The 25071-nt window shown below is 45.7% G+C and overlaps 1 protein-coding gene and 2 long non-coding RNA genes across 8 annotated transcripts in view; 2 read left to right on the forward strand and 1 right to left on the reverse strand.

Moving 5' to 3' along the window:
• Positions 1-23356, reverse strand: part of LOC113268849 (uncharacterized) — a 62017-nt gene extending 38661 nt beyond the window's left edge. For 2 of the 5 annotated variants that reach the window (XR_008961164.1, XR_006411518.3), the window contains exons 1-3: positions 23058-23356; positions 21415-21622; positions 15033-15143 (exon numbers count right to left, since the gene is read on the reverse strand). This is a non-coding gene — a long non-coding RNA (uncharacterized LOC113268849). The remainder of the gene's footprint in view (positions 1-15032; positions 15144-21414; positions 21623-23057) is intronic. The other 3 variants (XR_003321281.4, XR_008961165.1, XR_008961163.1) reach the window with 3 other exon arrangements.
• On the forward strand, positions 9587-15222 carry LOC130544697 (uncharacterized). Its single transcript, XR_008961168.1, has 3 exons — positions 9587-9791; positions 10215-10455; positions 14044-15222. It is a non-coding gene; the product is annotated as an uncharacterized LOC130544697 (long non-coding RNA).
• The window catches only part of AKAP1 (A-kinase anchoring protein 1), a 35997-nt gene continuing 34183 nt past the window's right edge, over positions 23258-25071 (forward strand). Inside the window, exon 1 of one of the 2 annotated variants that reach the window (XM_044390755.3) lies at positions 23258-23381. The gene's annotated coding sequence lies outside the window, so the exon portion shown is untranslated. Of the gene's footprint in view, positions 23382-23406; positions 23605-25071 lie in introns of those variants that run through there. The other variant, XM_026517408.4, reaches the window with a different exon arrangement.

Genomic DNA, 25071 nt, shown 5'->3' on the forward strand with positions numbered 1-25071 from the left:
GATATCTCATATCTTCGCATATAATCTTCGCAACGATCCTAAGAGGCAGGCTTTGTATCTCCAGCTGACCGACGAAGAGGTGAGGCACGGAGAAATTAAGTCACCTGACCAGGTCATGAAACTATTATGTGGTAGAGCAGGGAATTGAGTCTGGCTTGCTGGACCTGAGACCTCGTCCTGAGACCACGCTAGTGAGGAAAAGGGCAAAAAGATTAGGAAGAGCAAGTGTTCCTTAAGTGGCTACGGTGGCTTTCAGCTATTACTGCTTGATATGGGCTACAGATGGGTCTATGATAAAGCAAGAACCTAAGTGGGGCTGGCAGGGGTGGGGGGTGGGTGGGCTAGGATGGCGTACAGTTATGATGAGGGCTTTATTATAGGAAGAAAGCTTTTCAAGGTCAGAAGTATAGTCTCAGTACCACTAGTGCCTAGCATGGTGGTGAGCACATAGTAGGTGCTCAATAAAAGTTTGCCAAATGGATGCAGGAAAAGACCCTTTTATGGGCCATCACAGCCATTTACATGGAATTACCCTTAGGGCCCTGGTTAATATCCAATTGCCTGCTGATGATACTCTTATTATTATTATTGTAAAATATAGATAGCATGAAATTGACCAGTTTAATAATTTTTAAGGGTATAGTTCAGCCTTAAGTACATGTTGTGCATGCTGATGATTTTTAAATGATACACAAATTAAGAGAGCAACAATGCCTTTTCTCCCTAAACTAGTCAGCAGTGGTATTGGTCAGGATGTCATAGGTTATGCTGCGGTAACAAAAAACTCCAAAATCTCAGTAGCTTTAAAAAAGCAAAGGTTTAGAGGGCACCTGGCTGACTCAGTCGATAGAGCATGCAACTCTTGATGTCAGGGTTGTAAGTTCAAGCCCCACATTTGCCATATAGCTTACTTAAAAAAAAAAAAAAGTAAAGGTTTATTTCTTGCTCATGCTTACATATCCATTGCAGGTCGCTGGGGGCTCTGTCCCACATTATTCTCACTTTGAGAGCCAGGATGGTGGGCGAAATCATTCTTAAGGGTATAGTTCAGTGGCATTAAGTACACGTTGTGCATGATGATGATTTTAAATGATGTGCAACTTAAGAAAGCATCTGGAGTGTTGCTGGTTCTGTGGCAGAGAGAAAGGAGTAGCCAATCTTGCACCTGCTCTTGAAATGTCTGCTCACATGTTACTGGTCAGAGCAGGTGCCATAACCATCCCTAACTTCAAAGAGGATGTGGCAGTGTGCTCCTATCATGGGTCTGGAAGGAAGGAAACAGAAAATTTCTGAAGAGCCTGGTGAATGAGTACTGCTAGTCTCTTTCGGTTTCAAATGAGAGAAATCAGATTCGAACTGGCCGATGCCTTGATCCTGACTCCTGTTGATATGTCAACGACTGGCCGGGTAGGTGGAGGAAGAAGCTGGGAATTGGGGTGACCACAACTTGGCAACTGATCCCCATGTCTGAGAAAGTCAGGTGGGTGGATAGCACCTGGGCCTACTCCCAACATTTACTGGGCCCAGGTAAGAATACAAATCTCTATTTGTATTCTCACGTACCACGTATTAAATAACTAAAACTTAAAATCAAACAAATAAAGGGCTAAATGAAATATATACTCTCTACTTTAACAAATACAGCTTCATCACAATAAAACATACTTTCATGGCAAGAGAATAAAAAAAACATCCATAAGGGGCACCAGCTGGTTCAGTCAGTAGAGCTTGCGACTCTTGATCTCAGGGTTGTAAGTTCGAGCCCCATGTTGGGTGTAGAGATGACTTAAAAATAAAATCTTTAAAAAAATCCATAAAACTATAGTTTTTATATGACTGAAAACCAGCAAAATAGCAAAGATAACTGAATGTAATTATTACTGCAGATGTAAAGCCATGAATATTAACTTCAGTTTCCTTGTTTATTTTTTTCTTTTTGGTGATTCATCTATATATAATATACATAAATAGTCTTCCATGGCTTTTGAAATGTATTACTTTTAAAATAATAAAGAAAAAGAAACATAATATTTTCATTATATTTCATAATATAATCTAGGTAAATTGAGTAACAAAGATTTACTTCTAATTATGTTGTGTATGATTTCTTCTCTTATGTTGAAACACATTAAATTAATAATCTCATTTTTAAAAAATGATTTTATTTATTTATTTATTTGCCAGAGAGAGGGAGAGAGCACAAGCAGGGTGAGTGGCAGGCAGAGGGAGAAGTAGGCTCCCTGCTGAGCAAGGATCCTGATGTGATCCGAGGACCCTGGGATCATGACCTGAGCCGAAGGCAGACACTTAACCGACTGAGCGATGCTGGTGTCCCAATAATCTCATTTTGAGTTCTTCATTTTATTTATTTATTTATTTTTATTTTTATTTTTTTAAGATTTTTATTTATTTATTTGACAGAGACAGAGACAGCCAGCGAGAGAGGGAACACAAGTTTCATTTTATTTTTTTATTTTTATTTTTTTAAGATTTTTATTTATTTATTTGACAGAGACAGAGACAGCCAGCGAGAGAGGGAACACAAGAGAGGGAACACAAGAGTGGGAGAGGAAGAAGCAGGCTCATAGTGGAGGAGCCTGATGTGGGGCTCGATCCCATAACGCCGGGATCATGCCCCGAGCCGAAGACAGATGCTTAACAACTGAGCCACCCAGGCGCCCCAAGTTCTTCATTTTATATAGTGATCATTTGGTGCATTCTATCTATCTATCTATCTATCTATCTATCTATCTATCTATCAGGTTCCACGTCAAGCATGGAGCTCAATGCAGGGCTTAAACTTACAACCCTGAGATCAAGACCTGAGCTGATATCAAGAGTCAGACGCTTAACTGACTCAGCCACCCAGGAGCCCCTCATTTCGTGCATTTTATTTTATTTATTTGTTTTTAAAGATTTCATTTATTTATTTGGGAGAGAGAGAGAGAGAACGAGTGGGGGGAGGGAAGAGGGAGAAGGAGAAGCAGACTCCCCACTGAGGAAGGAGCCCAACACAGGGCTGGATCACAGGACCCCTGGATCACGACCTGAACTGAAGGCACAGGCCTAACCATCTGAGCCACCCAGGTGTCCCCATTTAGTGCATTTTAAAACTTTTATTACATGTTGAACATATTTGTATCACATTTTGAAATAATTTCTGTGAAACCTAGAAAATTTCCATTGTTTTCTATACATGTTGAGCTGCCTTGCCACAAAAAGCATCGTTATCTTTCATTAAATACTGCACACACATAATTTTATAAGAACATCATACATCACAGAAGAATTTGTCTACGTTGAATACTATTTTTATTTTGCTCTTTGTCTACGTTGAATACTATTTTTGTTTTGCTGTTTATTCTGTCTCTTAAAAAATTAATTCTAGTGGTCATGTAAGTATTTTTTGTGTGTATGTTAAGTTTCACTTCATTCAAGAACCTGTGTGTTTCCAGACAGAAACACCTTAATTGGCCAAGGCTGATCTCAGGATCAGTTGTAAAACTGTCACAGCAGGACTAACAAAATATTTGTTTTGGGATCTAGGATGTACAAACATAAGAGCTATTTCTACAATTTCTTTCCCCATCTAAAATAATTCTGCTGTAAAGTGGAATACTAAATTTTCTGCCATGTTCATGTGATTGACAATTATAACCATTATTATTTTTTAAGATTTTACTTATTTATTTGACAGAGAGAGTGAGAGAGCACAAACAGAGGGAGGGGCAGAAGGAGAGGGAGAGGCAGACTCCCCAATGACCAAGGAGCCCAATGTGGGGCTGGATCCCAGGACCCTGGGACCACGACCAGAGCCAAAGGCAGATGCTTAACGACTGAGCCACCCAGGCGCCCCTATAACCATTAATTTGAATTAGATTGTACTTTGCTAGGGATGTATCTACACTGTCAGAAAGATGTGACAGGCATTTTCAGGATCACTATCCAATAAGCATCATAAAGCTCCAGAGGTTTTTGGTTTTCAAATGCAACTGCAGATTTTATAAATGCAATTTTCTTCATGTGCAAATGGACTGCCCAGAATTGCACTTGGCTTTCTGAGACATGACTTTGTTATGAATAATTCTTTTTCTTCCCCTCATTGTTTTTTTTTTTTTTTAAGATTTTATTTATTTATTGACAGAGATAGAGACAGCCAGTGAGAGAGGGAACACAAGCAGGGGGAGTGGGAGAGGAAGAAGCAGGCTCATAGCGGAGGAGCCTGATGTGGGGCTCGATCCCATAACGCCGGGATCACGCCCTGAGCCGAAGGCAGGCGCTTAACCGCTGTGCCACCCAGGCGCCCCTCCCCTCATTGTTTTAATCAATAATTAAGTCTTCGTTTAATGAAGAATGAGAAGTTGCAGGAATTTCAGCTGACCTTTTCAAATTGTGGGTTGGGAGATTTTTTTGGTGGTTGTTTATTTTCGTTGTTCGTTTGATTAGTAATGAAATCTTTGTTAACTAAAGATTTGTAAAGTCCTGTCTGCAGTTTTTAGGTGGGTCATGCTCAGCTCACTTTCACTGTTTCCAGGTTTTAGAAATTTAAACTGATGACCTTTCCATTTCCTCTTCTTTCGGGCTCTTTCTTCTCTGAACTCCACTTCTGCATTTTCTGTTCTCTATGATAATCTCACTTTCAAAATTATTTCAATAAAGCTGACATTTATATCCAAATTTTTGGAAAATTTACATTCTTACTGAAATTTTTATAAAAACTCATAATTCTAGCATTCACTGTGCATCTAGTTGCTACTGTATTTGTCCATCCAGTTGCCAATTCATATAATGTTTCATAAATGTTGCATCTAGCCCTGCACATATACACATTCAAGAGTCATATGAATTATTTGATGTTACAAAGTATTCCTTAGCTGTCACTTGCAACTGTTGCAAATACCAGAACCACTGCACCCCTGGGAAATGATACCTTGTTGTGTAAGAACCCATTGCATTCATTCTAGCTGGGACGAAGGGTTTAACAAGTTGACCCATTTGTCTTTCTTTTCTTAAATGCTTCCTCCTCCTTGTACTCTGGAGCAGTGTCTAGCTCTGTGTTAACAGCAGCACAATTTACAAATCTACATGGCATTTGGTTTCAATCCCTTCTTGTTTCAAGGACATAGGGCTGGAAATGTAATGAAACAATTTCTTGGGACCTGAACAGTGTTAGTCACGAGAACAAATGTTCAGGGTTTGTGGGTTATGCTGTGCCAGCCCTGAGCGCTGAATCCCAACTGGTAGGCGCCCTTACATTCTTTAAGATACCTATCTGTTGTGTTCCTGTTATGTGATGTCCTCCAAAGTTCAAGAGCTGAGGCTCTTTTGCCTGGGGTAAGGGCAGTGGTGGCCACTTTGTATGTTGTCTTAGGAAGGAATGAGAGATCTTTGGAAAATGGGACCCCTGGCAGTCTAGAAACTAGGAGAGGGGTTCATGACTGGCTCAGTCAGAGTAGTGTGTGACTCTTGATCTTGGGGTTATGAGTTTGAGCCCCACGTTGGGCATAGAGACTACTAAAAAAATTAATAAACTTAGAAAGAAAGAAAGAAAGAAACAAACAAACAAACAAACAAACTAGGAGAAATGAATTAGTCCAGGTGAGATTTGGGAGTGGAGTGAAGACAGGCAGATTCACAGTACGGCTAATGAAGCTTTGAGGTCCTTCACTTGACACAGATTACTCCAACACGCATACCTAATTTTGTGTTCTTTTTCTTAAAAATGGCCTCAGCCCATAAAACGTTAAGTTTGAAAAACTTAAAGCAGGGTACCAAGACTAAAGCCACGCAGGTTCAAGGTAGTTCATGGCCTGTCCCCCTCTGGCAGCGTCCTGGCGTACTTGCTGGGAACCAGAGGTGTATGAGCTGCAAGCACAAGGCCTGGGCCAACCCAGTCAGGTTGCACAGTAATGTCTGAAACAGCAGTAGCGAGATTCATCCAAATCTCCGATCAATAGAAATATGATGCAAGTCACACCTGGAATTTTAAATTTTCTAGTGGCTACATTGAAACAAGTAAAAATAAACAAATGAAAGTATTTCTAATATATTTTATTTGCCCTGATGTATCCAAAATAGCAGTGAAGTCCTAAGATGCGGTATGTATTTCACCCTTGCTGTACATCTCAGTTCAGACTCGTCATATTCCCGGTGCTCAACAGCAATCTGTCACTCGTGGCCACCATACAAAGCAGTGCAGCTCTCCATAACCCCATGGTCTCTACTTTTCAGTCAATGCTGGCTGGGGCACTGTATTCCTTTCCTATTGCTGCTGTAACAGATCACCCCAAATTTCATGGACTAGGATGATACAACCTTATTCTCTTACAGTTCTGGAGGTCAGAAATCCAAAAATGGTCTTACTGGGCTAAGATATTGATCAGGCTGCCTTCTTCCTGGAGAAACTGTTAACCTTGCCTTTTTGAGCTTCTAGAAGGCTGTCTGCATTCCTTGGCTCATGGCCCCATCACTCCCACCTCTGCTTCCATAATCACATCTCCTTCCCTGACTCTAACCCTCTCACATTTCTCTCATAAGGACCCCTGAGATTATGCTGGGCCCACACAGATAATTCATGATAATCTCCCTACCTCAAGATCTGTAACTTAATGACATCCATCAAGTCTCCTTTACCATGTAAGATGGTGAATACACATGTTCTGGAGATTAAGATGGGACATCTTTTTGAGGCAGTATTTGCCTACCACAGGTGCTTAAGAGAGGCTGAGGCTTCAGGGGAAAGATGCTAGGGACTTCAGCCAAAGTAGGGTCAGGGAAAGAAAGAATGGCTCCATTTTGTCCGGAGTAAGAGCAAGAATAAGTTGAAATTCCATAGGCGAAAAATGGAGGAAGCTGAAGGTGTTGGGTCTTTGGGGTAAAACCTGGTTCAAGGTTGTCCTAACCAGCAGGCTCCCTGTTTTCTCTCCTCTCCTCTCCCCTCCTTCCCTCCCCTCCCTTCCCTCCCATCTTCCCTCTCCTCTCCTTTTCCTTCCCCTCTCCTCTCCCCTCCCCTCCTGTCCTCTCCCATCTTCCCCTCCCCCTCTCCTCCCTCCTTCCCTTCCTTCCTTCCTTCCTTCCTTCCTTCCTTCCTTCCTTCCTTCCTTCCTTCCTTCTTGCTTTCACTGTTTAGGAAACCTGTCACAGTTTCCTAAATGGAGCTTCTCTTCAAGGATCATATCCATTCCACACCACCTCCTTCTTCCCTGCCTGCTACGCACACACATCCTCAGTGCACAAATCAGGCAGAACTCTCACGATGTGCTCAGTGGCAGAGTGGACCATTCAAAAATTAAAGTATTCAGGGCACCAGGTGGCTCAGTCAGTAGAGGATGCGACTCTTGATCTCAGGGACATGAGTTCAAGCCCCACGTTGGCCATGGAGACTACTTTTTATTTTTATTTTTTTAAGATTTTATTTATTTATTTGACAGAAAGAGAGGCAGCGAGAGAGGGAACACAAGCAGGGGGAGTGGGAGAGGGAGAAGCAGGCTTCCCGCTGAGCAGGGAGCCTGATGCAGGGCTCGATTCCAGAACGCTGGGATCATGACCTGAGCTGAAGGCAGACGCTTAATGACTGAGCCACCCAGGTGCCCTTGGAGACTACTTTTTAAATTAAAAAAAATTTTTTTAAAGATTTTATTTATTTATTTATTTGAGAGAGAGAGAGAACATGAGTGAGGGGAGGGCAGAGGGAGGGGGACAAAGAGACTCCCTCCTGAGCATGGAGGCCTACTGGACACAGGGCTCAATCCTAGGACCCTGAGATCATGACCTGAGCAGAGTCAGATGCTTAACTGACTGAGCCACCAAGGTGCCCAAATATTTTTAATTTTTAAATTTTTTTAGAGAGACAGAGACAGAACGCTTGAGCAGGGGAGAGGGGGAGAGGGAGAGGGAGAGAGAGAATCTCAAGTAGGCTCTACCCCCAGTGTGGAACCCAATTCTGGGCTTAATCTCACAACCCTAAGATCATGACCTGTGCCAAAACCAAGAGTCAGAGGCTCAACAGACTGTGCCAGCCACCCAGGCACCCCTGGAGCCTACTTAAAAAAAGTAAAACATTCATTGAGTGAAAGAATAAATATGCATTCATGTTCTCGTGGGAATACTATTACAATAGGACAGTGGACTCCTGACCGAGGACTTGGCACTGGATAAATCAGAGATATGGCCAAAAATACATCGTAAAAGATTATAGAATCTGTAATCACCTAGAACAATAGAAGTGTGCGACTCCACAATTTCCATAAGACGGACTTCAATGTACTCTCTGCAATGATCACACAAGGAGTCCAGTGAGCGGTGGAGTATGTAAAAGTGCCATTGCATCATATATTTGATCTAGAGCCTAATTGGATGGCTATAATATGGCCAATGAAAATCTTGCTCAATTTGTTGGAGTTTAGGATGGCCCGTACGAGATGCTTTAATGATCCAAACTATCTCATAGAGCCTTTATTTTCTCTTGGTGTATCTCCCTGGAGCCAGCAAAGTAATTTGAACTATTTTCGTGAGTCAGTGCACCCAGTGCTCCAGTGCTCAATGTGTTACTGGTAACGGTGGTCATCCTAGCCAACTTGGCCCAGAGCACTGAAGGAAGACACAAGGGAAGGGGTGGAGACCTGGTACTTCGCACACCTGCTCAGGGGTGCCTGGCTGGCTTAGTCGGTAGAACATGTGACTCTTGACCTCAGGGTCATGAGTTTGAGTCCCACGATGGGTATGGAGAGTACTTAAAAAAAAAAAAAAAAAAAACCCACTCCGGATATACCCAGGGGAGATGGTCCACAAGTGTGGGTTCTGGGAGGCTGTCCAATCTGTAGGCAGAGCATGGAATCTGGGGACCAGGACAATTGATGATAATAAGCATTTATTTAGTAAAGCAGGAGGTATCAGGAGGTATCTGATATGACAGAGGTTGATAGAGGGTAGCAACAGAACAAGTAATAAATTAACACCCTTGGTACTCTTGGATGCCACACTCACCGCTTAAGATGCTTTGGAGTGACCTCCAAAGATCTGTGACATGTAGTCATTTGTCATTTTGCCAGGACAAGCATCTTAAACACCTGACACATGGGAACCAGTTGAATGAATGACGAGTATCCCATCCCACTAAGACTCTGGTTCTTAGCTCATCATTGGGCGTGCAGAAACTTTCTTTACATAATAAAAAAAAATAACAAAAAACACAATTTTTTTCTTTGGAAAAGAAAGTCAGCTGCTGATGCTAGTATTAAAGTAAAGAGAAATTCAGTCAGAAAATGAAATATAACTGAATGTCAGAATCAGCTGTGCTGGGCTCAAAGGGAGGAACATTCCAATTGGACTCTATACAAAAAAACAACGAAGAAGCTGTTGGACTATGCCACAAAAGCTGGTGATCAAGGGAAAGTTACATTTCAGTGAAAGTTGAAAAGGAGACGAAAATGTGATGAGGCCATGTACAACAGGCGGGTGACTGCTTCTGGAGAAGAACCACTTGTACAAACGATGTCGGGGTTCGAAGTGGCTTGGAGGAGTATTGCTCAAGCGTGTCATGGGTTGGCTGCAATAGGAACTCAAACTTGAAGGAGCTGATATCAGGAAAGCCTGTTTGCAAGGAGTGCCCACGGCTCCTGGGTGGAGTTCAGAAGACTTGGGGGGGGGGTTGGTAGGGTACAGCAAGTCAGGGACTTAGTCCTAGGAGGCCTAGAGAGAATGCTCAACCGATAATCAAAAGGGCATTTTTGGCTCCGGGAACAAGGCAGAAGCCAGCCAACGGAGCCTAAGAAAGGGGAAAGAAGTCACAGGTAGTCTCTGAGCAAAATTAACTTTGTGTTGTGTCCCTGAGCAGCAGACTTAACATCCTTAATCTTCCTTTTCCAAAGTTAGAATTTGTCCTAAAAATTATGACAGGGCTGAGCCTCCAGATCTGGGAGGAGGATTGAGGGCTCTCAGGTGTAGCCTAGAGGGCTGCAGAGCCAGGAACCTGGAAGGGTATGAGAATAACTGCCCAGGGAGAAGGGCAGCGGGTGGCTCGGGGTCAGACTGCCGCAGAACCCCTAGGCAGATCAAGAGCTACAGCGTCTGATTCTTTCTTTACTGGACGGCCTTTACATGAAGCTCTCTCCACGCGTGGCTGCTTGGATAAAGCTCAGGGCAATTTGTGTGGTGACGGTTTGAATAAGTTGGGATCTATATTTCCCAGAATCCTTCTCTCTGTGTGATTCCAGGTAGGAGTTGGCCAGAAGAGGAATTTGCATAAGATTCGGAAGGTGGAGGTGAAGCAGCAGCCATTACCTTGTGAAGGCTGTCAGGGTTGGAAGCAGTTACAGATAGATGCAGAGTGCACGCGGGTTCCAGATTGTTCTTGCTCTCCTCCGCTCCGGATCGGCCTCTTTTTACCAACTGCTGACCCTACTGATGGACGGCGGCCCCAGACTCACCGCCAAACGCTTGACAGAAATCCTCAAAGTAAGTAACTACACAGGGGCACAGCTTCCCATTGACCTCCAGCGAGCTTGCCTTTGCTGTCCCATTTCAGTGCTGGATGTGTTTAGCTTCTCAGTTTGACCAAGCAGTGACCTCTTCTCTGATCCCGGACTTTCCGACTGGTCCTGTACTTCCTGAGTTACTCCCACCATTGTCCACGCTCTCCTTCCTGTAATCACTTCTTCATCCCATAACTTGTAGGATTTCTGCTTCCCTGAATAACTTCTGACTCTATTACTAGTAGCCTGCGTAGACTCCAGGGCAATCGAAACATGGAAGTTTCCACCTGCTTACTTATTACGAAGATTCTTTGGTTGCAAGAGACAGAAAGCCATATTCAACAAATTTAAGCCAAAAAAAAGGGGACCTTGCTCGGCTCCTATCCTCAACCCATGAAAGTGCAGGGGTGACGAAAGCCAGGAGTTTAAAAACGGTTGGTCTCCTCTGCTCTTTTCCTGTTAGCTTTATTCTTTCCTCCATCAGGAGAGACTGATCAGCCCAGCCTGGGTCATATGCTCACCACCCTGTCCAGTTACAGGCCAGAGGAATGAGGCATTATAACTGACCCAGCCTGGACCACCTCCTCCCCACCTTTATGTTTTGGGGTTCAGTCTATTATCAGAGGGAATGTAGCACCAGTGTGGCCCCTGCGGTATTGCTGTGAGCTTCATCTACAACGACAGCACCCCATTTAGTAGATTAAATGGGGCAGTTTTGAGCATGGATAAAGCCCTTTCTAGCTAAGGCATCCAAAGAGAGATCTAGTGTTTGGAAGACACAAGCAAATTGCATAGGCTGCTGAGAGACTCTGACAGTACACTAAAATGCTTCAAGACCTTTTCACGCTGTACGGGAAACCCTACAAACAACCCCCAGGATATTACTGGGCATCTTTCTTTCTTGCTTGCTTGCTTGCTTAGATTTTATTTTTTAAGTAATCTCTACACCCAACATGGGGCTCGAACTCACAACCCCAAGATCAAGAGTCGCTCTTCCAACTGAGCCAGCTGGGTACTACTGGACATCTTTAGATGGATCTCTGAAACATGTCTCATGAGAGGCTTGCTAAGACAGGCAGAAGACATTCTGACAATGAAAGAGCAGAGACCATCTTTGCTCTTAGACATTACAAGAAACAAGAGAATGAAGGGAGAAATACAAGTTTTAATCAGGAAATGAAGCAAGGGAAAGATGGAGACCATTACATCCTTACCACGTTGTCTCTCCAACCACAAACATGGTATATAATCTCTCTGTTTGTTTAGGAATTCTTTTATGTCTTTGAATAAAGACTTGAGTTTTTCTGTAGTAGTTTTGACCTCATTTTGTTAGACTTCTTCCTAGATAGTGTATAGATTTTGGCCCTATTATAAATGGTATTTTTTAAATTAAATTTTCTAATTGTTTGCTACTGGTAAATCAGAAAGCAATTTGTGAGTGGGGACAAGGATCTTATGTCTAGAAACTTTAGTGAAATTTCTCATCAGTTCTAAGAGTTTATCTGGAGAGGCTCTTGAATTTTCTATATATTATATGACTCCTAATTTTGACATGAAAGTTAATTTTTCTTAGGTGAAAAATCCAAATGAAATAATACAAATCTAGGACCATAATACCCTGTACTAATTTTCCTCGCTTTAATATTTATACATAAACTAGCATTTATTTAGCTCTGACTAGAAATCTTATGGTCTATGGAAGTGTTTTGCAAAGTGTGTTGCATCCACCAACATAAGGTTTTCATATTTCATACTATATTCTTTCTTAGAGATACACAAAAGCTCTGAGAAGTCCTGCAAAGAAATCTTTCTAACTTGGTTAAATCCTACATTCCAAACTGATTTCATCATGAAACCCCTTTTCAAGCAATATCTTCCAGTCTTCTGAAGAACTACTTTTTACAAAGGGCACACTTTGGGAAATGATGGTCTTAGGAAACATAGTCATTGTGAAAATTGCTTAACACCAGGATTTTCTTAAAGAATCTACTGTCTGTTTCACTATATTCTCTGGAAGCTGGGCTGGGTGGAACAAGGCTCTACTTGGCATCTTCATTTTCTACTCAGTCTTTAACAATAACTCCCTATGGGTTAATGCCAGGATTATAAAAGAAAGAAAAATATGCATATTAAATCTCATGAGACTACCAACTACTTCTATTCCTCAGGAAACGTCCACAGCTGGTCACAGTGGGAGATCATCCTTGAAACTGTCAATATATTTTGACTGATATGGAGATGAGATCTTTCTTTGCTTCTGTTGCTCTTCCTGCTAAACCCCAGGCCATCAGCTCTTATGCCATGTTTTTTTCCTTACATTGTGCAGAACCACACATGTTTATCGAAAGCTGTCCTTTCTGTGTTCTGGATTATGTACAAAGGCTACAAATTTATCAGAGCACAAGTAAATAAATGGAAATAGAAAAAGCCTACAAGTAGGAACATATTTTATTAGGGGGAAAATGTTTTAATTATGTAAATCTTCCTTGTGTTACTGTTTTTTTAAAATAAACTCTATGCCCAGTGTGGGGCTCAAACTCATGACCCTGAGATCAAGAGTCACATGCTGTAACACTGCCAGGTACCCCTTGTATTACTCTTTCTGATCAGAGTGTTTATTTGATCATTTGAAAGGATAATGATGTGTCCATCTCAGTGGGTCTCACCCTGGTGTACACCAAAATCACTTGTGGAGCTCTGAAAAAATATAAATAGCTGAGCCCTCCCTGAGTCCGTCTGAATTAGAATCTGTACAGAGAATCTTAGGCACCTGTATTTTATTTATTTGAGAGAAAGACAGTGAGAGAGAGAGAGTGCACGAGCTGCCGGAGGGGCAGAAGGAGAAGCAGACTCCCCACTGAGCAGGGTGCCCAATGTCGGGCTCAATCCCAGCACCCTGAGATCATGACCTGAAATTGAGAGGTGGACACTTAACTGAGTGAGCCACCCAGTGCCCCAGGCACTTGTATTTTTAAAAGCTTTGCAATTTATTCTTGACCATTTACTCCATGGCCTTTCTTTTTTAATAAACCATTTTTCCATATGGCCTTGTCTAAATTTTCCTCTGATTTTGATTTTAAATAAATTTTTTTTTAAAGAAAATAAATCCATTCCAAACCCACGAAAAAAATTTTCCATGTCTGGTTCTAGTCCGTTTTCATGTAGAGACATTTTTTTTTTTAAAGATTTTATTTATTTATTAGACAGAGACAGAAACAGCCAGCGAGAGAGGGAACACAAGCAGGGGGAGTGGGAGAGGAAGAAGCAGGCTCATAGCGGAGGAGCCTGATGTGGGGCTCGATCCCATAACACCGGGATCACGCCCTGAGCCGAAGGCAGAGGCTTAACCGCTGTGCCACCCAGGCGCCCCTCATGTAGAGACATTTTTGAATTCTGAATTTGTCGCTTAGCATTTTATCTATAAAATTTTCCATGCTATCATATAATGATAAGAATTGCCATTTTAGGAAATATATAATATTCCAGAAAGTATTTATTTGTATCATATTTTAGCTAACCATTCCCTTACTATTGGACATTTAAGCTGTTTCTCTTTTCTTTTTTTTTAAAGGATCTCTATACCCAAGGTGGGGCTCGAACTCACAACCTTGAGATCAAGAGTCTGGTGTTCCACTGACTAAGCCAGCCAGGTTCCCCTTGTCTCCATTTTAGACTGCTCTAGAGAAAACGGCAATGAAGAGCTTGATGTGTATGTTGCTTTTCTTTTGAATCAATTTCCCTGAGATACTTTTCTGAAAATCTAGTTATTGGGTCAAAGGATATGAACATCTTTTATGAGTTTTCAGGGAGGAGCAGGCAATACTAGAGGCCTGTTGGGTGTTCCCATAACAGGTGGAAAAAATGTTTCCAAATGCACCAGTCCTATTACCCTCGTTAGGAAGTAAGTCAAGAAAACGAATAACAGTATTCTGTCACTGCTCAACTATCTCGTCTACCATGTGACAGTATTTTCCTTGCATTCTAATTCTCAAAACAACACAACCCAACACAACATGAAACAAAACCCTGGCAAGTTAGAACTTATTGCCCCTCATTTTACAGAGGAAGAAAGGGTGGAAGAGATTTTGAGTAACGTGCCCAGATTTGGGTCTGGGTCTTAAGACACCGGCAGCCTCAGCCTTTCTCCTCTTGGAGCCCCAGGCCCTACGAAGGGAGGTCCAGCAAAGAGGGAGGTCTGGAGAGATCACAAAGAGAGAGAAACAGACACTGGGCCAGCCCAGCTGTTGCAGCTATGACAGCCGAGGCACTAGACACGTGAGGGACGCCATCTCGGATCCCCCGACCTTAGTGGAGTCCCCCAGCCAACAACAACAGACGGAGCAGAAACAATCCACCCCAGTGAGCTAACAAACAGTGGCTGTTTGACGCCATTTCAGTTTTGGGATGGTCTGGTATGCAACAACGACCAACGGGAGCAACACGTTTTATTCTGGCGAATGTCAAATGCAGAAGGAGTACCATTCGAGCTTCCCTGACTCTAACACAGGCGGAATAAAACTCACTGGCATTTACCACCTTTCATCCCACCTCTGTACTCACCTCTGTCACAGCACCGAGCCCACTGCACACGGCCTTCATGCATCTTCGTGTCTGCCTTCTCTACCAGACTGGGGGCGTTCACCTTGGTAACCACAACACCTTACACAAGACCTAGCACAAAATAATTGTTAATACATATTTGTTGAATGAATCTTGACTTGCTCTTGATTGCTTAATAAAAGCACTTGAAATGGAATAATAGCTTTTATTTCTTGGGCTCATCACTGTGCAAAATATTTCATATGGATTATCTCACTTCATCTTCACAAAAATCACATGAAGTAGGTCCTGTTATTACCCTCATTTTACAGACGAGGATGCTGAGAGGCTAGGTCAAGTTACTTGAGTTTACAAGTGTTTTTTTTTTTCCTTTTATTAATTGATTAATTAGCAAGGAGATCGAAGTTTACTGAACACACTGCAAGGGAGCAGAGGGCGGGACAACAAAGCAGAGACTGTCTGCCAGGAGGTGGGGGGAGCTGTTGTTATTGGGGGGCAGTGAGAAGGTATGGGAACATATGGAATATTCTGGTCCCTGTTCCTGATTGTAAGTAGCTCACTGGTCACCTAAGGCCTATGGCTATTTTGAGGTGGGTTGCCTGCTGGGCCTGCCTGTATTCAGCCTGGGGGTCACTGTGGACCCTTCGGCCTTACTCAAGCTTCCATTGCTCAAGCCTGTTCGCCTGAAAGCGGCCTCTACATTCCTCCCTGATGGATTGACGATGACAAATCTTTGGCATTTGGGTGGAGGTCTCATCTTTAGTAGCTGCTTCCTGCTGGATGGGAGTGGGGGCTGTCTCTCCCTAAACTGTCCATCAGGGGTTCTGTGAAGTTAGAGACCAGAGTGTGGCATTAGATTAACATGCTGAGAGGAGATCCGAGTGAGATTCTCTGGTGGCCAGGTCCATGGGATTTTGGGGGAGGGGACCCTCCGATGGCATGGGCTGGAACCCTTGTGGAATAATCATTCATGTACGGAATTGTTGGGTTCACTCAGACCAAGAGGAATGTGTGGTGCCTACGGATCAAGATGGCGGCCAGACCCATGGGGACAAAGGAAAAGGGGGTGCAGAAAGAAGCAAGGTGGCTGAGAGTCAGCCAGCTTCAGGGAGGGTCCCAATCAAGTTTGCAATATGTGCAGATTCGCCCTGGACAAGCTGTCACTGCCAGCTGTGCCACACATTGGGAACAGAGGCCTCAGGGGGACGGAGTGGGAGAGGCAAGGACATGGACAGTCCAACTTGTCCACCCTCAGTCCACACCGGGGAGCCACCCTGGCCAGACACCGTCAGTGGTCTGAGGAGTACTAGGGTTAGGCTGCCCCAGGGCCGAAAGGAGAAAGGAAAGGGAGGGAAGGATCCCTCTGAAGGGCAAGGGGGAAAATCCCTCATCCTTTTGGGCAAGGGTGGTCTGGCAGGTTTCCCCTGGGGCTTTGGATCCTCATGGAGGAGTAACCTCAGCTAGAGGTCATCAGATCCCCAAGGAGTACTACAGTCAGTCCACTGAGGAAGAGTCCCGAGAAATTCCTAGAAAATCTGGGGACAGTCCTGGCCTGCACGGCAGCGGTTCCCTGTGAGGGCCACCAAATGGGGGGTGACCTGATTGGGTGGAGGCCAGCTGTGTGGGCAGTGACAGAATTCACCCAAGGCAGAACAAAGGAGATAGAGGTGTACTGAATACACTGCAAGGGAGCAGTGGGCAGGCCGGCAAAGGAGAGACTGTCTGCAACAAGCGCTTTTTAAAGATTTTATTTATTTATTTGACAGAGAGAGAGAGAGCCAGTAAGAGAGGGAACACAAGCAGGGAGAGTGGGAGAGGAAGAAGCAGGCTTCCCTCTGAGCGGGGAGCCCGATGCGGGGCAGGGAGCCCGATGCAGGGGCTCAATCCCAGGACTCTGGGATCAGGCCCTGAGCCGAAGGCAGATGCTTAATGACTGAGCCACTCAGGTGCCCCCACTTTTTAAATACGTGTGCTGAGGGATGCCTGGCTGGCTCAGTGGGTGGAGCATGTGACTGTTGATCTCAGGGTCGTGAGTTCAAGCCCCATGTTGGGTATAGAGATTACTTAAAAATAAAATCTTAAAAACAAAAACAACCAAAGAAAAATCTATGCTGAACAAGGCAATACTGTAGGCTTCGGCAGCAATTAAGTGAATGAAGCCATTGCAGTGTTGTGCACAAAACCCCCGGAGGTCCGGTTGGCTTATCGTGTCATAATAGACAGCACTTGTTCTGTTAGGACTCACTCCCAACTGCAGGAATGTCATGGACAGTTGTGCAGTTTGTGTCCTGTACAAGGACATCTAGCTCAAGGGCAGGTAGAGGCTGAAATCCAGCCTGTGCTATTGCACTCTGCTCACTGTGGAGCCTGGCACAGAGCTGTGTCTGTCTGGGGGAAGGGACACCTGTTAACTAATTTGCACAATGCCACTGTGTGGGCTAGTGGCAGTCCTGGGTAGAACACGTTAGTTTGTAGGGAACTGGAGTGTCTCATGAAACAGAAGACAGAAACTTGCCAGGTTTTAGAATAGATAGAGCAAGAAAATGGTTCCAGAGAACTTTCGGAACATGTGTGGAAGTTGGGGACAATGGAAAATTTGGGTCCAGTATCTGAGCTCCCATGTCATTATGTGCTCTACCCCATCATTCCTGGAGGTGGGTCACCTTGGCAGAAGGTCTCATCCCCATGGAAGTTCCTATCCCTGCAGTTATCTAAGACTTCTAGATCTTGTTGTTGCAGACAATGCCAGCTGCAGTGGCATACAAAAAGGTATGCAAACTAACAAAATAAACACTGCACAACAGATTATAAACCTTACCAGAGAGGGCTCACCGCGGCTTTCTTATAGAGTCCAAGCAACTCGAGTATCCCTACACAGACACGCAGCACGGTCAGGTGGCCTCCTGGGAGCATCATGACAGTGGGCCCAGAGGAAATCCCGCCCATGGGATGAAATGAAATAGGTAACAATCTCTGATAATTAATTGCTTCTCTATATGCATGAGTTTGGCTATAAGTGAAGGACCTGCATTGCTTTTGGGTACAACTTCACTCGGTCTGAAGTAGTTTACAGAGTTTCTTAGGCTCCACTTCCCAATTGTACTGCCACTGGAGGAAGCTGAGAAGAGTGGAGTAGGCTCTGGGAAAGAGCCAACCATACCCCTGCAGGATGCCCACTGAACAGAACCCGAATCAAGGTCTTAAATATATAGCCAAAAAGTCTCCGGAAATATATGGAGGTGATGGTGCCAGAGCCTGGGTACTGGTTAGCTGAGGCCCTTTCAGGACAGCCACTTGGATAGGACCTCTGTCCTGTGAAGCCACGACACCTTGGGTCCAGAGGGGAGGAAGGGGGCAGCCCCCTTTTATCACCAGCTGAGTGACTTCACATTCCCTTTTTCCGACTGGCTTCCGTGGATTTAAGAAAGAAAGGTACTGTCTCAATGTCTTAGGCTTGCTGGAACAAAGTATCACAAACTGGGTGGCTCAGAAACAACAGAAATGTGTTGTCTCACAGTTCTCCAGGGAAGAAGTAAAAAAATGAAGGTGTTTGAGAAGTGGTGTCTCTTCCTCACTTGTGGTGGTTTGCTGGCAATCTTTGGCATTCCTTGGCTTACAGATGCATAAATCCAATGCTCTCTTGTACCGTGGTGTTTCTCCCTGTGTTTCTTGTCTTCCCGTGGCTGTCTTCTTATAAGCACTCTAGTCAGATTGCATTAGGGGTCAAAGCTACTCTGGCATGACCTCAGCGGAACTTAAATCTGCAACAGCCCTATTTTCAAATAAAGTCACCTTCTGAAGTACCGGGGTTGGGACTTCAGCATATCTTTTTTAAGGGGACACAATTCAAACATGGAGCAGACAGGTTCCTGTATCAAACCGCTTGCTGATTTTCTAGGTCTGCCTCCAGTAGCGCTGTAATGAGTTGGTAATCCATGGGCTCCAAGCCAGATCTTTGAGGTTAAAACCTTGCCTCCACTGCTGTGTGACTAAGGGCTGCAGAATGGGAACGCAGCAGAATGAGAGCATCTAGTATTTGAGGTTGGTGGAGGATTAGGAGAAAATACTTTGTATAGCGCTGGGCATTAAGTGCTCATTCATATTTGCTATGGGTATTATTATTCCCTATTTTTTTTTTTTTTTAAGATTTTATTTATTTGACAGAGAGAGAGAGAGGGAGAGAGAGACAGCAAGAGAGGGAACACAAGCAGGGGGAGTGGTAGAGGGAGAAGCAGGCTTCCTGCCGAGAAGGGATCCTGATGCGGGGCTGGATCCCAGAACGCTGGGATCATGACCTGAGCAGAAGGCAGACGTTTAACCAACTGAGCCACCCAGGCGCCCCTCCCTAACTCTATCTATTGACTTCTTTAGGAGTAGATAATTTACTCCTCTCTGTAGACACATGATCCTGGGGCATAACTGGGGGAGAATGGGAGGGTTTTGGTTTCACTTGTTTATTCAGTGAAACTGAAGGTGCTAGGACACTCCTTCGCTGTATTGCCCATTAGGGAGACAGTTCATATTTGCTAGCACTGAAAAAGTTCCTTCTGTAGATGCTTCCGGTAGGAAAGGCAGGGCATTTCTCAATATATACCCCCTGAAGTTGAATGTGCTGCCAAGAGAAGACAACTGGTTCACTTTGTAATAGCCTCACAGGGCTGCCTGGCTGGCTCGGTCGGTACAAGTGTGTGACTCTTGATCTCAGGGTCGTGGTTCAAGCCCCACATTGGGTGTGGAGCCTACTTAAAAAAACAAGAACCTCACAACATGATGTATTGATGATGTTTTGATGAAAGTTGCCATGGTCCTGTATCAAGCCCTCACTCAACTTTATGACAGGCTCAGAACCTCCACATGTTTGGGGTCCAGAACTGAAAGCTGACTCAAACAACAAACCTTCACAGGGTCTATGAGACGGAGAAAACAAGAGGGCCATTTCTGTAATTTATGGTGACCAGAGTCTACCCGTAAGGGGGACCAGCAACCTGCCACAGGTCCAGCCATGGCTTCTCTCCTTGGAGAGAATTATCAGAAGGTTGCTTGGTGGGTACGGAGTCAGAACGAGGAGCAGAATTCAAGGATGCAAATGAATAATAGCATTGGGTTCTGATCTGACCATTTCCACTTACAGAGAGGACAGTGTCTTGATTAGATTGGATTGAGTACCTTCTCCCTTAGACGGGCACTCCTTACTCCCCAGGTTTTATTTTGGTCTCCTTTGTCACTTCATCCTTCTGACTGACATATTCTTTTTTTTTTTTTTAAAGATACAGTGTTGCCTTCTGTCGTGTTTACCAAATTCTTACTCTTTTATTTAAAAAAAATTTTTTTTATTAAGTAAACTCTATGCCCAATGTGGGGCTCAAACTCATGACCCTGAGGTCAAGAGTCACATTCTCTACAGACTGAGCCAGCCAGGTGCCCCTGTAATTATTACTTTTTAGCATCAGGGTTAGAGAATCTGATAGAAGCTATCCATGACTATTTTCACAGAAAAACATCATACTTAAAAAACCATGTGAGCAATTTCAGGGGGTTCACACATCCTTGAAGCTGTTTTATGTACCCTAGCTTAAAATCCCTGCCTTAAGCAGACTTTTGCCCATTTTGAGCTGATGTTAAAGTTTAAGTTCTTTTCCTCAAGGCCAAGTCCTTAGGATGGCCCTCCATTCTCACCTCCCTTCTCATTCCTCCACCTTCTCATCTCACACTAGGGCCACCTTGTGACCTGTGCACTGCCCTGACCTTGTGGCCACCTCCTCCGCAGCCACAGCTGCTGGGTTGATCTTTAGCTGTGATTATAGTTAATCCTGTGTTTTCAGCTTCCCTCCTGTGAATTGTGTCTTGCACTTTCCCTAGTACTCCAGTTACCCACTTCGCCTCTTCCTCCGCTCATGTGTCCACACCGAGGATAAGACTAACATATTGATCTCGTTTGCCCCTGCTTTTCTGCCCCTCCTCATAACCATTTTCATAGTCTCATCTCCCTCTTCCTTCTACTTCCTCCCTCTCCCCATTTTTTCCTACCAATGCTTCCAGGACATAATGACTTCGACCTCATTATACCAGGTTCTCCCCTGTAGACATTCCATCCCTCCACCACCATCAGGGCATTGTCTTTCTTTAAAATATCCACTTTTTATATGATTTTCAATACATATTTGTATTTCCAACCTGGGCCACTTTTCTGAGCTCCAGACTTCCATATACAACTTAACTACTGATTTGCACTTGAATGTCACAAAACACTATATACATAGTGGGTCCCATATGAAACCAATGATTCCCTGCCCCCATCTTCCCTTATCTCAATAAATTGTACCCCATTTAACACAGTGATCCAAGCCAGGGGAAGCATCGTTCATTGTTCTCTTTTCCTTACCCCCAACAACATGAGTGAAGTAGTCTTGTTGGTGCTCCTTCCAAATATATCTTGTGTCCAAAGCAGTCTCTGCATACCCACTGCCATGACTCTTAGCTCAGGCCAGTACCATTTCTCATCTGGCCCATTGTAGCAGTTTCTCTTCTGGTCTCCCTGCTTCTGTACTGGTCTTCTTTCAATCCATTCTTTCCATAGCAGCTTCAGTTCCCTTTTAAAAACAGAAGTTATATTGTATCACTCACTCTCTCTCTCTCTCTCTTTTTTTAAGTAGGCTTCACACCCAACACAGGACTTGAACTCATGACCCTGAGATCAAGACCTGAGCTGAGATCAAGAGTCAGATGTTTAACTGACTGAGCCACCTAGGTGCCCCTACTATTACTCTCTACTTAACCTTTTTTAATGTCTTTCCGTTTATTCACTAAACATCTTTTTTACTGAATGCCCTCCATATGCCATACCCCCAATGATATTAGCTCTTGTGAATAAATGAAGTATATAGAATGTAGATAGTGATAAGAGCTATGAAGAAAAATAAAGAAGGGGTGAGGGACAGAGAATTGTGTGGGTGTGTGTGTGTACATGTCATTACAATTTTAAATAGGGAGAACAGGGAGAGTTTCACTGAGACTGAGTAGATAACCATTGAGCAAAGGACTTGAAAGAGGTGAGTGAAGTTTGCAGAGGTCTGTAGAATGTTCCAGTTGAAGGAAATAGCAAGCACAAAGGTCCTGAGATGAAAGCATGCTTGGCTTTGGGGCTGAGCAGAGTAGAACAAAACCCAAGCTTTACTATAGTTTATAAGGTGGTCTAGTTCTCTTACCCTCTCCCCACAACCCTCTTCCCTCTGTCTGCAACCTTCTTTTTCCAGCACGGCCGCCAACCCCCACTGTATTCCATCCACACTGATCCTCTAGTTCACCAGAAGCTCTTTCCTCCTTTTGCCTGTGTTGTTGCCTCTGCTGGAAATACTTCCTAATCCTTATTCCCAAATCCTATTCGCAAGGCTAACTCCTTCTCATCCACTACGTTTCAGTTTAAATTTTACCTTATGCCTTTGGGACCATAGAACCTTGCTATTTCTTTCCTATTTCAGCTTCCTCTTTGTTTCCTTCATAACACTAATGGCAGCATGCAATTGGGATTCATATATATATGAATTTATACTTAAAACTCAATAGGTAAATGGGATCTCATTGTCATTTAAATTTGCGTTTTGATCACTAACGAGGATGAAGCGTTTTCCCAAGTAAGGGTTAGTGGTCGGCATGATCTCTTTTCTGCATTTTGCCCAAATGTTTACTTAACGTCCCTATTTCTTAAGACTGAGAACAGGCCTAGCCAACTGCGACCCCATCCTGTCACTTGTCTGGGGGCAATTTATTTTCCCAAGTTTCCTGGCAGAGTTAGTGGCTCATGGTGACCTCCTCTTCGCAGGAATTTTTCCAAAACCCAAACCCATTTAGAGGAAAGCGTTTCGGTTCAACATCACCGAATGTGAAAATGGGCAAAAAAGTTGCATTTGAGCAGCGCCCGGTACTCCCTATTATGCAGTCATTATTGAACAATTATTAATGGCCACCTGATTATGCATTACAAAGTGCGGACAATTCCGGGGAAGCAAGGGGAGCCCTGCCCCTCACCGGCCTCTCCGCCTTTTCCAGGGGGCTGTCCGCGACAAGGCAGGCAGATGGTCTAACTGACGCCGGGAGACCGTCCAGAGCCGAGGCAGGGGACGCCACACTGCGTTCGCGGGATACACCTTTGAGATTCCGCGACGTCTCCCGGGCTCTAGCCAGGCCGCTTTCCCCAACCCCGCCGAGATTACAGCTCCTCTCGCGAGAGCCCGAGCGAGGCCAGGCTGCGGGCGGCGGCTGCGGGATGTTGGCGGAGCGCTTCAGACCGCGCCCTCTCTGGCGCAGCTGGGAGAAGCGCGGGCGGGAGAGGCAGGCGGCGCGCACGCGCAGGTGAGTGGGGCGGTGCGGGGGCACCAGGGCGGGGGGCGGGGCCTTGCGTCGCGCAGCGGGCACGTAGCTGCGCGTCCTCAGTATTTAATGTCTCTGTGTTCCTCCGGCCTGGGCAAGCACGTGGGGGAGCGGCCGCAGCGCAGCGGGGCTGTGCTGCTGGGCCCGGGGGCGGGGGGGCGGCGGCGGGCGAGGACTGTGCATGCCGACTGTCGCCGAGGACCTGGTGAGTTGGGGCCGCCGGGGCGGCTGGCCCGAGAACCACCTGCCAGGCCCCCGAGGGCGGCGCCGTCGGGCGCAGGGGAGTCTAGGGTGCAGGTGCGGTGTGCGACGCGCGCTCCAGGTGTCCCGGAGGCGGGAGGCTGCGGACGCCGAGCTCGTGCGGAGGGGCTCCGGCCCGCCGCCTGCTGTGAAGCAGGCCCTTTCCCTGCCGTCGCCTGCGCGCCCCCTCGTCCTCCCCCGCCAGGGTTGTCTGCCTGCGGGCTCCTGCTGACAGGTCGCGTGTGCGCGGCTGGGGCCATGGTCTGCGGCCGCGTGGTGCCCCCCACGCGCGTCACAGTCCTCTGGGGCGGGGGAGGCGAGGACGCGGCGCCCGAGGCACCCCTCTGCGGCTTAACTTTCCCCGAGCGCGCACACCCTCCCGTGAGACAGACCCGAGCGCGTCCCACCCAAGGTCGCCCAACCCCACACGCATTTACTTTTCAAAGGTCGTGTGTACCCAAGTCTGAGCCGGGAGAGGCGGCGGCGGGGCGGGCTTTGGGCAGGGCCGGGTGCTTGTAAGGGCGAGGAGGTGCCCCGAGGCCCGCGGGCACCCCTTTCTTCCTCCTGAAGGGCTGGAGTTGAAATGGTCACTTCAGGAACCTTACCCAACTTCTGGGCCCCTTTAGCTCGCGCTGGGTTGCTCCCCACCTAGGCCCGGCGGTGGCAAACCCGTGCAGGTAGCCTAGCCCTGGAGTTCAGTGCGGCGAACCTGGGAAGAGACTAGGTTTGCGGTACGCGGAGGATGGGCTAGGGCACGGTGGTGATTGGAACCCTGTTTTGGGGGCAGGGACCTTTTGAACCGAGTTAGGGTCCTGAGGTCAAAGGCTTGGTGTCTGTCGAGAGGATTAGCATTTGCAGCTCCTGCAAGGGTGTTGGGAGAGGTGGAGGCTGTTCTGCCCGGTGTGCCTGCTGACTTCATGCCCCGGGGCGCGTGGGTCACGTGTCACAGTCGACCTGCACCCCTCCCCCCCACCCCAGGCCCGTGGTGTAGAGGGACCACGCTAGTTTCGGGGTTATGGGTCAAAATGTGCTTGGGAAGACTGTGGTCTGAACGCCTCGGGGGCAGGCTTTCATCAGTCCCATTGTGCCTTAGGGTACAGTCCCTCCCTATCCCCCTTAGAGGGATGCTTAGGGAAGGAAAGGCGCTGTTGATGGTGGGCGGTGCCAAACCGACCCGGGACTGCTGGAAGCCCTGGGCATTTCAAGCTCTTCCTCTCCTGCGGAGATGCCCAGGGTGGCGGGTGCCTTCCTCCCGCTCCGCAGCGGTTAACAGAAACCCGGTGCTGTTCACCAGGTGTGAGTGGAGGCGGCTCAAGCCGGGTAGGGGGTATGAGCAGAACAATTAGGTTAAGCCAGCTATCTTTTCCCTACTGAAGTGCAGGCTACTTAGTATTTAAATGTATCTCATGCAGGGAAATCTGGGCTGCTGGAC

Source organism: Ursus arctos, unplaced genomic scaffold (assembly GCF_023065955.2).
Source record: "Ursus arctos isolate Adak ecotype North America unplaced genomic scaffold, UrsArc2.0 scaffold_24, whole genome shotgun sequence".
NCBI lineage: Eukaryota > Metazoa > Chordata > Mammalia > Carnivora > Ursidae > Ursus > Ursus arctos.